Source organism: Neolamprologus brichardi, chromosome 20 (assembly GCF_056152115.1).
Source record: "Neolamprologus brichardi isolate AB-2024 chromosome 20, ASM5615211v1, whole genome shotgun sequence".
NCBI lineage: Eukaryota > Metazoa > Chordata > Actinopteri > Cichliformes > Cichlidae > Neolamprologus > Neolamprologus brichardi.
In genome coordinates, this window is record NC_142123.1 from 18,000,175 (window position 1) to 18,014,913 (window position 14,739).

A 14,739-nucleotide genomic window follows, 5' to 3' on the forward strand; every position below is an offset into this window, starting at 1 on the left:
TGTCGAAAGGGGAGGGAGACCTGCTGCTTCCAAATAGAGCACATTTCATTCATAATGTTGTAAACCCAATCCCATTATGTATTCATGATTTGAATCCTGGGTTGTGCAAAATCCCAGACATAAACCCTAGACAAAGCGAATCTGTGAAATAAGGTGTAGGTCTATTAGGTTATGATTCTCGGATTGGGGGATGGGTGTTCATACTGGAGTGCAAAATTAAAACCAAGATGGACAAGAAAAGTTCAACGCCATCAGGTCCTCAGTTTAGAAAAAAGAGAAAAGAGGAGGAGGAGAAACGAGCAAAAGATACAGGTAAGCAGATGTGTCATTGGATCATGGCAGGTCATGTATCCTGAAACAATCAGAATCAGAATACTTTACTAATCCCTAAGGAAATTATGTGGGTTACAGTTGCTCCAAGAAGAAATGGTAAAAATAGTAACAGTAACAGACTAAACTCCAAACAATACATTATGTTACAGATTGTAATATTAATTAGTCAGTGTCAAATGTTGTCAAATTGTTGATTTGTCCTGTTCTCATTGTATGATGAATTATGATGGCTGTCCGGTAGCCGTTTGCATACTATGCATACTCTCTCTTCATATGTGTGTGTGTGTGTGTGTGTTTCTCTGGTGAAATTCAGTATGGTTCCGACAACAGTTTTATTTTAATGTACAACCCTTAATATGTTTTATGTGTGTGTGTGTGCGTGGGGGGGGGGGGGGGGGGGGGGGGGCAGAGGGAGTATTCATCCAGGGCACCAAACAGGCTAGGACCGCCACTGAAGCTGGATGTTATCCTAACCCTTCAAAGACAGAAAGAAAGAGCTTGTTCCTGAAAGATGCAACTTTGTGTGTTTCAGTGATATTAGGGTCATTATGGTAATCCCAGAAATGGTATCACTGCAGCAATGCAAGGACAAAGGTTGGCTGGGAGTAGAGAAAGTGAGTAGGTGTGAGGGAGCAGTAAACAAAAAATTTGATCAGGCATTGGGGTTCTTTTTACTGTGTGGGTTTTTTTTTTTCATAACTTCATTTTTGCTGTGTTGTTTTCTCTGTTATTTGCAGAGAATTGGATGTGGTGCCCTACCTGGGATTACTGTAATGATCCTAATATCACCGAAAAAGCGTAGACTTGATGCTTTTAGAAGCCAGTGGACATTTTGATTGCACCAATGGGTCAAGGTCGTTTTACCTAAAAGTTTAAACTTAAACTGGTTTTAATGGGTTAAACCACAGGCTGTCTGAGTGGTGTCCAAAATTCAATGTGGGCATGATAGATAATTAGAAAACTTTCTGCGGAAAACCTGTCTTTGTTAGGAGCGTTGATATCCATCCCACTTTAGATGGAACCTCTCATTTCTAGAAATCTGGAAGAATTTGTGACTATCCTGAGTTGAAACCAGGAATCGTGTATGCCAGTCTCTTACTGTTGCTGTCTCCTCCTGTCATCCCCAAAAACCCCTTTGCCATAGAGATTGGTTCTGCTCTCAGACCCGAAACAAACAAACCAGAACAACCCCCCCCCCCCCTCCAAAAAAAAGACAAAAAACAAATTAAGTATAAAAAGCATGTAAGCTGGAGAAAAAATTGCATTTCACTCATGTAGAAGACCTCTGGCCTCTGACAAAGTAGCTAGTTTATATTTTTTAGAAAAAGCCCTCCATAAATTTCCGACAATTCTGTCACTGATCTATGAAAACAGCAATAAGCCCAGATTTGTTGTCTGGGCTGACAAAGAGTCAGAACTCTGTTGGCCAACAAAGCCATTGCCAAAATTGGTCATATCTTGGCATGTGTACGCTGTGTTCTTAAAAAGAATTGTGGAAACTGGCCAAGTGGAGAAAAGAAGAAGAAGTGAAAGGCTTAAAAACTATCTGCAACAGATGAATGGTATCTGAAAGTCACATGCTCTGTCAAAGACCTGACACTGGACCTGAGAGATGCATCTGGCACCTCCATCTACTGTTTGCCTTATAAGAAATGGTCTCAGTGAAAGAGTGACTGTGAAGAAGCCATTAACAAAGAAGGGGAACAAGGAAAAACGTATGAGTTTTGACAATTTGCAAAAGACTGAAAGTCAGTGGCATCTCGTCTAATGGAGTGATAAATCCAGATTTTAAATTTGTTGTTCAAATCATTGGAGGAGGAGGTCAGGCAAGAAGCACAACAGTGAATGTCCACAGCCATCAGGAAAACACACTGGAGGCGGTATTTCAGCCAGTGGTTTGGGGGATCTTTTCAAAACTAATAACTAATGAACTAATTATGAACATAGAAAAGTACCATCAGATTGTGATCCACAATGCAATACCACCTTGAACGCCAATGGTTGCACACTGCAGAATTATTTTTAATTCAGTGGCACTGGAGGGTTTTCAAACATGAACACTCTCTTTAACTTCGTGCCAAAGCATTTCAACTGGACTCCAAAAAGTTTGGGGATTTTATTTGATTTTCTAAGACATTAAGAGGCGAACCTGCTGGTATTTTTAAGATCACTATCCTGCTGCACAATTCAAGCACACGTGAGCTTCAGCGCAAGAACTGATGGCTGGAAATTCTGCTTGAGAATGTTCGGGTAGAGAGCAGATGTCATGGTTCCATCAATTATGGAAAGTCATCCAGTTCCTGAAGCAGAAAAGCAGCCCAGATGATCACACTAACACTGCCATGTTTGACTGTTGGTATGACATTCTTTTTATGAAATGCTGTGTTAGTTTTACACCAGATGTAACAGGAGTCAAACCTTCAAAAAAGTTATGTTTTTGTCACATCCATCCATAGAGTATTCTTGGGGATCATCAAGATATTTTTTTGGGGCTAATGTGAGATGAGTCTTGTTGTTGGTATGAGTTGGGATGAGATGAGTGTTGTTTTTGGTCAGCAGTTTTGGAACTGTCCTATGGACACAATTTTTGCCTCTCTCTTATACCAATACCAAAGTCTTCTCCTAAAAAAAAAAAAATATCTCTCGCCCCTGCGGGCGGTCTTTCTTTCAAGCTTGGGTCCTCTACCAGAGGCCTGGGAGCTTGAGGGTCCTGCGCAATATTTTAGGACTGTGCTCTTCTGGACAGAGATCTTAAATGTTGTTGCTGGGATCTGCTGGAGCCACACACCTAGTTCTCTGATTACCACTGGGACCACTGTTACGTTCACCCTCCACATCTTCTCGAGTTCTTCTCTGAGCCCTTGATGCTTCTTTTTTTCCTAATGTTGCTGTCATTCAGTATTGCTACTTCTATTACTATGGCTGTCTTCTTCTGCTTGTCTACCACCACTATGTCTGGTTGGTTAGCCACCACCATTTTCTTGGTCTGTACCTGGAAGTCCCACAGGATCTGAGCTCTGTCATTCTCCACCACCTTACGGGGCGTGTTCCATTTTGACCTCGGGATTTCCAGGCCATACTCAGCACAGATGTTTCTGTATACTATGCCGGCCACTTGGTCATGGCGTTCCATGTATGTCATGCCTGCTAGCATCTTGCAATTCAATTTTTCAGTTCAATTCAATTTTATTTATATAGCGCCAAATCACAACACCAGTTGCCTCAAGGCACTTTATATTGTGCCTTTTCGCTGGTACATACCATGGAGTGGTCTGGCCGTTCATGTTGGTTTCTCCACTTTCTTGGGTTTCTGCTGCCTGAGGTATTCATTCATATATTCATCTTCGTAATGTATTCGTGGATGTTTGTTGTCTCATCCTGGACTGTGCTACTTATGCCTACTAGTCCCTGGCCTCCTTCCTTCCGCTTAGCATACAGCCTTAGGGTCTTCTTGTGTTGATGTCGGTGGCTTCTATCTCCTCTTCGGCCAGCTTATTATCTTGGTGGTACTTGGTGGTTGCAGCTTTTCTAGCGGCCTCTTCATGGTTCCCTGTGGGATCCCCAGGTACTTGTAGCTGCGCTCTATGTCCGCAGTTTTGCCTTCTGGTAGTTTAATCCTTAAATCTGACTACTTTCTCTCTCTTTGTTATCATCCGACTACACTTCTCCAGTCCGAACGACATTCCGATGTCATTGCTGTATATCCTGATGGTGTGGATCAGTGAATCAATGTCTCGTTCACTCTTGGCATACAGCTTGATGTCATCGGGATCCATGTCCTCTACATTGCTCCATTCCGTAATTGGTATCCGTAGCCAGTCTTGTCAATGGTCTCACTGAGGAGGTTCAGGCCTATGCAGAACAGCAGTGAGGACAGAGCATTTCCTTGGTAGCTATTCTGGGTGTGTCTCATCAGCTAGCAGCTGGTTGATTTGTACTGCCAGATGCTTGTGGAGTGCAGTCAGCTTTTTCAGCCAGTAAGCGTGAATCATGTCAGGGCATGGTGCTGTCCAACTGTTCATATATATATATATATATCTATATCTATCTATCTATCTATATATATATATATATATATATATATATATATATTTCCCAGAAATTAGGAATTTGGGTATGAAGACACATAAGTGTGAAAGCTGGTAAGCAGCATGGCAGGCAGTGCTGGGAGCAAAGTGAATTTTAGTGAATTTTATTCAGGTATCCCTGTGGGTTTAATCCAGCATGACATGTAGAGCGTTGTGAAGCCTACAAGGATTATTTTTGCTGGCCTTAGTTGGCCCACTCTCTCCTCCTCTTTGCCCTACTTTTCATTGATTCATGAAGCAAAGGCAGAACGAGAGATCTCTCTATATATGTATTGCAGGATTGCAGTGACAGATGGAGACAGTGGAATGGCAGAGAGCCATTATTGTACAGAAAGACAGTGCATTCTACAATAAATGTTAAGAAGGTGCATCAAAGCAAGGGTTTAGTAAAACAAAAAAATTGCCATTAATAAGAGTAATTCACAGAGATTATACATCTCAGAGAAAACAATTAGTTACCCTTCGTTCTAATTTAAACAGGATGTAACTAGATTGAATATGCATTAGTTCCAGCATATTGTAGTCACTTAGTTGCATTCAAGCTGCTGAGACTGAGCTGCCATAGTGAGTGTCTAGTCACAAAATGAGGGCAACATATACTAATGCACCCCCACCCTCACAAACCCATGATGTCCCCATTTCCCCTGTCTATTTCCATCTCCCATCAGTAGCTCCAGCCCATGCTAGCCTGTATTTAAATGCTCTATTGCAGCACTGTTCTTCACAATTAACAAACATGTTAAATTGTGACTTCTTTCTCTCTAATTTTGAAAGAAGGTTTGCCAGTTATGAAAGAGGCTATCAGACTGACACAATTTGATTCAAGCAGGAGATACAATGGCAAATTCAAAGAGCCACTATAGATGAAGTAGTCTAATCTTTTCTCTTATTTTCATACTTTTCATAGTTGTTATATTATTTTAGCTATGATGATCCTAAGACACTAGTGTAAAAACTATATAAAATGAGGCTGTGTAGAGCTGAAGGGAACTATAGCTTTGTTACAATTCAAATTTATTACTGAGTAATAACAGTCTTTTGAAGTTGTTCAGTGAATACAAATTTGTGGAACTTTAAATTTAAATTTCAGCAGCTTTTGAATGTTTTGCTTATACCAATATCGGGTAACATGTGGCAAATGTGTGTGTCTCTAACACTGCAGATTGTGTCAGTGGTGCAACACAGAGATACAGCCAGAGCTTAAAGCAGTTTTCTATTAGTAACTATTTGGATCGACTCTCCACGGTTCGTGACAGTTTACAGGGTTTTCCATTAGGTCAGGGATGGGGGAACTCAAGGGCCAGTGTCCTACAGGTTTTAGATGTGTTCTTGATCTAACACAGCTGATTTAAATGGCTACATTACCTCCTCAACATGTCTTGAAGATCTTCAGAGGCCTGGTAACGAACTAGTCATTTGATTCAGGTGTGTTGATATCTAAAATCTGCAGGATACCAGCCCTTGAGGCCTGGAGTTCCCCACCCCAGGTGGTACCAGGTACTAAAATAGTACCTGCTCACCCGGGAGGAAAAAAAAGAAGGAAAAGGCTGCAATAAACAACTCAGTGGTCCCTGAGCCTGACGAAAAGCCACCAAGCAGCAGGTATATCGTGGCCTCGACGTCCACCTTTGTGCTGTTCGTGTCACATATAGGGATGGGTATCGTTTACGTTTTATCTGATACCAGTACCAAATCGGTACTTTTGAAACGGTGCCGGTGCTTAAACGGTGCTCGAACCGGTGCTCGAACCGGTGCTTAAAGAATGGAGAACACAAAATTGGTCCAAAAACCTCTCATGTTCAGCTGTTTTTTTGTAAAAAGATAACAATGTTAGCCTTTTCTGCAGCTATAGGGGATTTATGGCATCACTCTTGGCTGGAAGTAGTGCTTAAACAATGGAAAAAACACAAACTTTGTCCAAAAACCTCTCATGTTTAGCTGTTTTCCACTTTTTCTTTGGTCATTTTAGCCTTTTTGGCAAGAGTGAAGGGAGTATCTGCCATCAAACAAGAAGATACGGTCATGTTGCTATAAAGACGACCACACATATTAGGTCGTACACCATTATAATGGAAAACCTGTTGATCTGAGTTGAGTTGTGGTGAGTCGATCCGAGGCTCTACTAACGGAAAAGGGGCTTTTACTCTTCTCCACCCTTCTTGGCTGAGTCTGTGGGAATTGGTTGCAGGTCAGCGCTCATGGCCTCTATTCTTCCTATTTAGCAGCGGCTGTGACACCTGGCTTGCCGCTTCTTCCCAACTCCTCATTAATCACTATTGATACTAATAGAAAGCGAGCAGCCAGAAAATGGGACATTTGAATGCAACACTGGGTGCTTACATTTTAATCTGACGCTGGACAAATACAAGACTTATTCTTCTTTTCTTTCTTTTTCTTTTCTTTTGAACAATTAAAATTTCAAACAAAAACAAACACAGGAAATGGAAAGCATAAGAAATTTCCAGCAAAATGATCCATAAAGCAAAAACAGAAGGTGTATCAAAGGAAGAATCAAATCAAATCAAATCACTTTTATTGTCACATCACATGTGCAGGTACACTGGTACAGTACATGCGAGTGAAATTCTTGTGTGCAAGCTTCACAAGCAGCAGAGTTGTGCAAAAATACAATAACATAAAACAAGCAAAATATAAGAATGGCTAAATCTGAGACAAATAAATATATGTACAATATATAATTGTATATGCATTACTGGATGTGTATACTAAATATGTTTTTCTACGTGTGTGTGTGTATACATATTTTACAAATTAAATAGAGTAAGCAATAAAATAAAATATACAGAGGTTTGTAGTTGGATATTGTGCAAAACAGTGGTATTAATGTACAGTATGTAGTGCATAATGTTGAAGTTCCAGTAGTGGAGGTGAGGTGTCTATGAAGTGTTCAGCAGTCTGATGGCCTGGTGGAAAAAGCTGTCTCTCAGTCTGCTGGTACGGGACCGGATGCTGCAGAACCTCCTTCCTGATGGAAGTAGTCTGAACAGTTTATGGCTGGGGTGACTGGAGTCCTTGATGATCCTCCCCGCTTTCCTCAGGCACCGCTTCCTGTAGATGTCCTGGAGGGAGGGAAGCTCACCTCCAATTATCCGTTCAGAGCACCGCACTACTCTCTGGAGAGCTTTGCGGTTGTAAGCGGTGCTGTTGCCGTACCAGGTGGTGATGCATCCAGTGAGGATGCTCTCAATGGCACAGCGATAGAAGGTCCTGAGGATGCGGGGGCTCATGCCAAATCTTTTCAGTCTCCTGAGAAAGAAGAGGCGCTGCTGCGCCTTTGTCACTGTTTTGTTTATGTGTACTGACCACGTAAGATCCTCAGCCAGATGTACACCAAGGAAGCGGAAGTTGCTCACTCTCTCCACAGCAGCGCCATTGATGGTGATGGGGGTGTGTACTTCTCTGCACCTCCGGAAGTCCACTATCAACTCCTTTGTCTTTGCGACATTGAGGGTGAGATGGTTGTCTTGACACCAGTGGGTCAGGGCGCTGACCTCCTCCCTGTAAGCCGTCTCATCACCGTTGGTGATAAGACCCACCACTGTAGTGTCATCCGCAAAATTCACAATGATGTTGGAGTTGTTAGTGGCCGTGCAGTCATGGGTGTAGAGTGAGTACAGGAGAGGGCTCAGTACACACCCCTGTGGTGCACCAGTGTTCAGTGTGATGGGGGATGAGGTGATGCTGCCCAGCCTGACCACTTGGCGTCTGTCAGTCAGGAAGCTAAGGATCCAGCTGCAGAGGGAGCTGCTCAGTCCTAGATCCTGCAGTTTCCTGTCCAGCTTCGAGGGAACGATGGTATTGAATGCTGAGCTGTAGTCTACAAACAGCATTCTCACATACGTGTCTCTCTTCTCCAGGTGTGACAGGGCAGTGTGTAGTGTCAGGGCTATGGCATCATCGGTGGACCTGTTGTGGCGGTATGCGAACTGTAGAGGGTCCAGTGAGTTGGGTAGTGCAGAGCAGATGAAGTCCCTGACCAGCTTCTCGTAGCATTTGCTTACGATGGGGGTCAGGGCTACAGGTCGCCAGTCGTTTAATGAGGAGATGGTGGAGGATTTGGGTACAGGGACGATGGTGGCCATTTTGAAGCAGGCTGGGACTACAGACAGAGAGAGGGAAAGGTTGAAGATGTGTGTAAACACTCCAGCCAGCTGAGCCGCGCATAACTTAAGGACTCGGCCGGGAATCCCATCCGGACCAGTAGCTTTGCGCGCGTTCACCTTCCTGAAGCACTTCCGCACATCCTCCTCAGACACAGTGTGCGCACTGACGTCATCCGCGGTGCGCACACTGTCCGGTCTCATGGTGTTCGCTGTGTCGAATGTAGCGTAGAATACGTTTAGATCCTCACACAGAGAGGCGGTGGTCTGCGGTGTGCTGGTTTTCCCTCTAAAGTCTGTGATTGTGTTTAGTCCCTGCCACATACTCCGAGGGTTGTCAAACTGTTGCTCCACCCTGTCCCTGTACTCACGTTTGGCTGCTTTGATCGTCTTCTGGAGTTGGTAATGTGCGTGTTTGTAGTCCGATGTGTTCGCGGAGGCAAAAGCGGTGCTCCGTGCCGCCAGTGCCGCGCGAACACCACTATTAATCCAGGGTTTTTGATTTGGGAAGGATTTAACTGTTCTGGATGGGACGACATCTTCCACGCATTTCCACGATAAATCCGCAGACTGAAGCTGTGTCCCAATTCAGGGTCTGCACGCTTGAAGTACACGCACTACGCGCACTACGTACGGTGCGTACTATAAGTACAAGAAGTGCTGAAGTGAGAGGCTTGTGAAATGGGACGGTCTAGCCTTCGTCGCGCTGTTCAGGTTGCCTAGCAACCGCGATACTAACCGCGAGAAACATTACATACAGCTTTGTTTGACAGAAATGAAGGAGAAAAAAATGTTTTGTTGGTCATTCATTTTTGTCATGACATCTCTTTGATTAGTTGAGTATCTGAGGCTGAAACCACGGGACTGTAAAACATGATTGGGCTTCATTTCTGTACTGAACAGTCATTTCAAGAGTAGTTAGTGAATAACAATTAGCTCGTGTTGTTCATGAGACTAAAATCATCTCACTGTGGTAATGTAAATATAATACGGCCAATTTTATATATATATATATATATATATATATATATATATATATATATATATATATATATATATATATATATATATGGCTTTACAACTAAGTTAACGCTGAAAGTACAAACATCACTAATGTCACACAACTCTGCCGACATGTGGCCAACAGCAATGTTTTAATGTTCTTCATTATTAAACATTCGCACATAAATAAGTGACATCATATTCAGTACTTACTTTTGACAGTTCACTCTTCGGCAGCTCCCTTCTGCCGTATTTTGCGGCAAAATTATCCACACCCACCGCTGCACTATGAATTGTGGGATATATGGGACCACGAAGCGTGCACCGGACCACGCTTGATATTTGGGGAAATCGACGGCGCATTTGGAGTATGCGTTTGAAGTACACTTCGAATTGGGACAGCCATCGTCGCGTGGCGGTGACGTAATCACACTTAAAATGCGTACTTCAAGCGTGCAGACCCTGAATTGGGACACAGCTTCAGTCTGTGTACTCATCGATGTCATTAGCAGCCACGTGAAACATTTCCCAGTCCGCGTGATCAAAACAGTCCCGCAGCGCAGACTCCGATTGGTCCGTCCAATGGTGCACCGCCCTCATGGTTGGAGCTTCCTGTTTCAGCTTCTGCCTGTAGGCGGGCAGGAGCAGGATGGAGCGGTGATCTGATTGGCCGAACGGGACACGGGGGAGGGCTTTGTACGCATCCCGGAAAGAGGCGTAGCAGTGGTCGAGTAGCCGGTCTCCACGGCTGTATCCCAATTCAGGGTCTGCAGCCTTAAAGTACGCAGCCTCAACGGTCCTCAAGGGCCGCGTACTCAAAGACCGCTAAGGCCGGAAGTGTGAGGCTTGTGAAATGGGACGGTCTAGCCTCCGTCGCGCTGCTCAGGTTGCCTAGCAATCATGATAGCGGGAAACGTGTGGTTGACAGAAATGAAGGAGAACATATTTTGTTTGTTTGTTTCTACATGAGCTTTGTGTGATTTAATAAGTATCTGAGGCTGAGACCACAGGACTGTAAAATATGATTGTTGGGCTTCATATCTGTACTGAACAGTCATTTAAGATTAGCTAGTAAATAACAAATAGTTAATGTTGTTCATGAGACTAAAGTCAGTGTAAATATGATATGGCCAATATTATAGTTATTATATTAATCATTATTAGTTATTACAGCAGTGAGTTTGAACTCTCAAATCAAATCACTTCTATTGTCACATCACATGAACTCTTTGTCAAATACTGAGCTTCAGTAAAGATTCAAGTTGCAGCTATTTATATGTCCTATCACCTTAAATCTTCACTCAAAGACACTCAAGTATCTTTGATAGTGTATCTATAGATGTATTATATATGAGACAAATGTTCCTTCAGTATGTTGGCATTACTAAATTTGGCTCAATGCTTACATATATGTGTAAAAAGCAAATGTCCGAGCTGTGATAACTGTGTCTGATAGAATGAAGAGTAGACTGATATATTAAATATTCCTTTATTGGGTGAGAAAATCAGACCATGTCATAACTGCTTTAAGTCATACAGAATAGATATCAGAGCCTTAAACAGGCTGACTTCTGCTAAATGGGTCAAACTGGGCAGAAAGTATACAAACACATAACATCCTTATAGAATATGATGTAACACTATAGATCAACTTACCTCAGAATATATAAAGCATATAAACAATTACAGCAATATGATGCAACAAACACAGCAGTGCTACTAATCCAAAATACTCAAAGCTTCATAGAACTGAAACAAACATTTATTTTTAGGTCCATTCTGCTGCTGATACATACTTTAGGTTTCTGAAAATTAAACTTGTTTCTGCCTTTCATAGTGTGTAACTTGAAGGCCCTGAGTACTTTCTCCCATTCCAAAAAACTGGAATGATAAAATTATTTGAACATTACCTAATAAGACTGATTCAGGACAGACAATTAGTTATGTTAAACTTTTCTAGCAGTCCTTCACAAACAGGGAACAGTCTGTCTATTCTCTCCATCTGTCGGCTGCTGCTGGCTCTTCCTCCTCCTCTTCCTCACACACTGCTGAGTTTGTCCTGGTGGATCATCAGGGGTGCAAAGCCTCACAGATGATGTGCAGCAGTGGGTCCCTCAGTCTGTCCTCACTCTGGACACTTGCAGTTGTCACACATGAAAATCAAATGTGTGCTAAGCTGCAGGATTCAATCACAAGTGTAACTTATAAATACATGTTCATACTTTTATTCCACAATCAGAGAGAAAGAAAAAGAGAGAGAGTGCAGGTGTATACACTGCTACAAACAGGAGGATTTAGTGTTTGTGTTATTACGAGTGCTAAACGAGAAGAGTTCCCAGATGGTACAGTGGACACATGTGTGACTCCTGTGATTAAAGCATCTTTCTTTCAGCTTAATGAGTGAACCGTCATCTCGTTCAAACACACGTTAAAGTCCGTTTGGCTCGACACCACCGAACAGAGGCAGCAATATAACACAGCTAACATTAACAGTGCAGTGAATCCTGCTTGTGCCGTGATATTCAGGACTGCAAACCGAGCAGCATCACTGACTTTCAGCTTGTTGTGTTTGTGGATATGACTGACTTTAGTTATCATCACAAAAAATCATCACATTCTCTGTAAGATTAAGGTCGACTATTGTATTATTATATTTTAAAGGCTTTAAACGCAAGTAAAAGCTGAAAGTACAAACATCGCTAATGGCAAATAACTTTGCCGACATGTGGCCAACAGTAATGTTTTATTGTTCCTCATTATTAAACAGTTGCACATAAATAAGTGACATAATATTCAGTACTTACTTTTCACAGTTTACTCTTCGGCCGCTCCGCTTCTGCCGTCTGCGGCAAAATTATCCACACCGACTGCCGCGCTATGAATTGTGGGATATGATGGGCCACAAAGTCTACACTGCCACAGCCTTAAAATTCAGGGAAATGAAGGACGCATTTGAGGGCCGCATTTCGAGCAGACTTTGAATTGGGACAGCCTTCGGCGCGCCACTGTGACGTAATCGGCCTTAAAATGCAGCCTTTAAGGCTGCAGACCCTGAATTGGGATACAGCCCACGAGTGTTGAAATGGATGTGTTGGTGGAGTTTTGGTGAAACTTTCTTCAGGTTTCCCTTATTAAAGTCTCCGGTTGTGATAAACGCCGCCTCTGGGTGTGCGGTTTCCTCACTGCTGATCGCGCTGTACAGTTCCCTGAGTGCTCGGTCAGTGTCGGCTTGTGGGGGAATGTAAACAGCCGTAATAATCACTGCTGTAAATTCCCTCGGTAGCCAGAATGGCCGGCACTTAATCATCAGGTACTCCAGGTCCGGTGAGCAGAAGGATTTGACCGGGTGCACGTTCGCATAATCACACCAGCTGTTGTTGATCATGAAACACACACCACCGCCTCTGCTTTTCCCAGTAAGATCCTGTGACCTGTCCGCGCAGTAGTTGTACTGCGGAGTCCGGAAGCAGTGGCTTATCCAGTCCTGCCCCTAAATTTAACTACAGTTTTGTAACCAAAATGGTCATGCATACAAACACATACACATACTGTGTATACATATTTGTCTATAGACAAATACTGTCTCATATCACCAACATATTAATATTCTCATTCTATACAACAGTACAACTATATCAGCAGATAAAATAAGTTATACATAATTAATCTGATTTTTTTGTTTGGAGTGTGTAGTTAATGTGCTGTCTTGTGTAGTTAGTGTGTAGTGTTGTGGATAGGTTTGTGTTGTGTGTCAAAACAATGAGGCGACTGCTGTCTCCAGGTAGAAAACAGGAGTGATACACCTGCTGTCAGGCCTGCGGGTATCAGGCTTGTGATGTTCTCCTTTATAGTGGACAGAAATTTTTTTTTTGATGTGGCACAAATAATTTGTGTGTCATCTTAATGAATGCAGAACAGCTGATTGTTCTGTAAAATAGTTTGAAATGGTTATAAAAAAACGGGGGGGGGGGGGGGGGGAGAGGTAAATGGCTGCAAATAACTTTTTTTTTGCAAAACTTGTGCATAGGGTTCTAAAATTGCCAATTTATATTTGCATTTAAAGTTATGAAATATGATTCATTAAACATGTTTGTGGTTGTTACAGTAAAAATATAACTTTTTCTACTAGGATTTTATGTTTTTTTTGTCTGATTTTAGATCAATTGTGTTAATACAGTATGTCAAAATGAAAACATAACTGTAAATTCAGACACGTGAGGTTGTGCTGAAAAGGATGATACCAAACAAGGCAAAGTAAATAGTTTTAAAGGTGAAATGTAGAGGTAAAATCAAAAGTAGTTAAAAATGGCCAATTATACCCTGGACCCCCAGAGGGTTAAACATTTTTTTTAAAGTAACGCAACAGTTACTTTTCAAGTAATTATTTACTTTTGGAATCATGTAACTCAGTTACTAACTCAGTTACTAACTCAGTTACTAACTCAGTTACTTTTTTGAAGAAGTAACTAGTAACTATAATTAATTACTTTTTCAAAGTAACTTGCCCAACACTGGTCATCGCTATCTGTTGAAATTTGTTTTTACATTTATTAACTATTTCTAGTTAATAATAAATAATTATTAACTTTCTTCTACAACTTCCAGTTGGATTGAATTAGGATTTTCTGGTCACAGTCCTCACCCACACTGTTCTCCTCAAGCAGGGTATTTTTTTAATTTCCTTTGCCAGTTTTGGACCCACACTGACAACGAAATCATTACCTGTTATCATTATCTGTTAACCACTTCATTCCTATTTGTAATAACCATATTTTTTCTCTGAAAAAATCTGGGTAATTAGCTTTGGTTTGTTTGTTTATAATAGTCCATGTACCTTTTGTGTTATTCTTTCGATTCTCTGGCATTTTATTATAATGATCCAACAACAAACAAAGGGAAACTAACACAATATATACACAGACAGTAACGAGGGAGGACAGGAGAGAAACACAACTGGACCTAATCTGACATAACAAGACAGGGAGGAAGCAAAACTGTAACACTAACACAGGACACGGGCTGATCAAAATAAAACAGTAAGCAAGACAAATACGGAGGACAAAGACACACAAGCTTAATACTGAGATTGTGGGAGAAACTGACATGGGGCATGACTGACTTGGGAGACAGAGCGGGAACATGGAACACGGAGACAAGAGGAACAAAATGAGTAACGTGGAACACAGGGAAAGTAC

At 42.0% G+C, this 14,739-nt stretch overlaps 1 protein-coding gene across 1 annotated transcript in view; it reads left to right on the forward strand.

The window, feature by feature from the left end:
* The window catches only part of LOC102793323 (ephrin type-B receptor 2-like), a 70,669-nt gene that overhangs the window by 19,690 nt on the left and 36,240 nt on the right, over nt 1-14,739 (forward strand). The window lies entirely within an intron of this gene.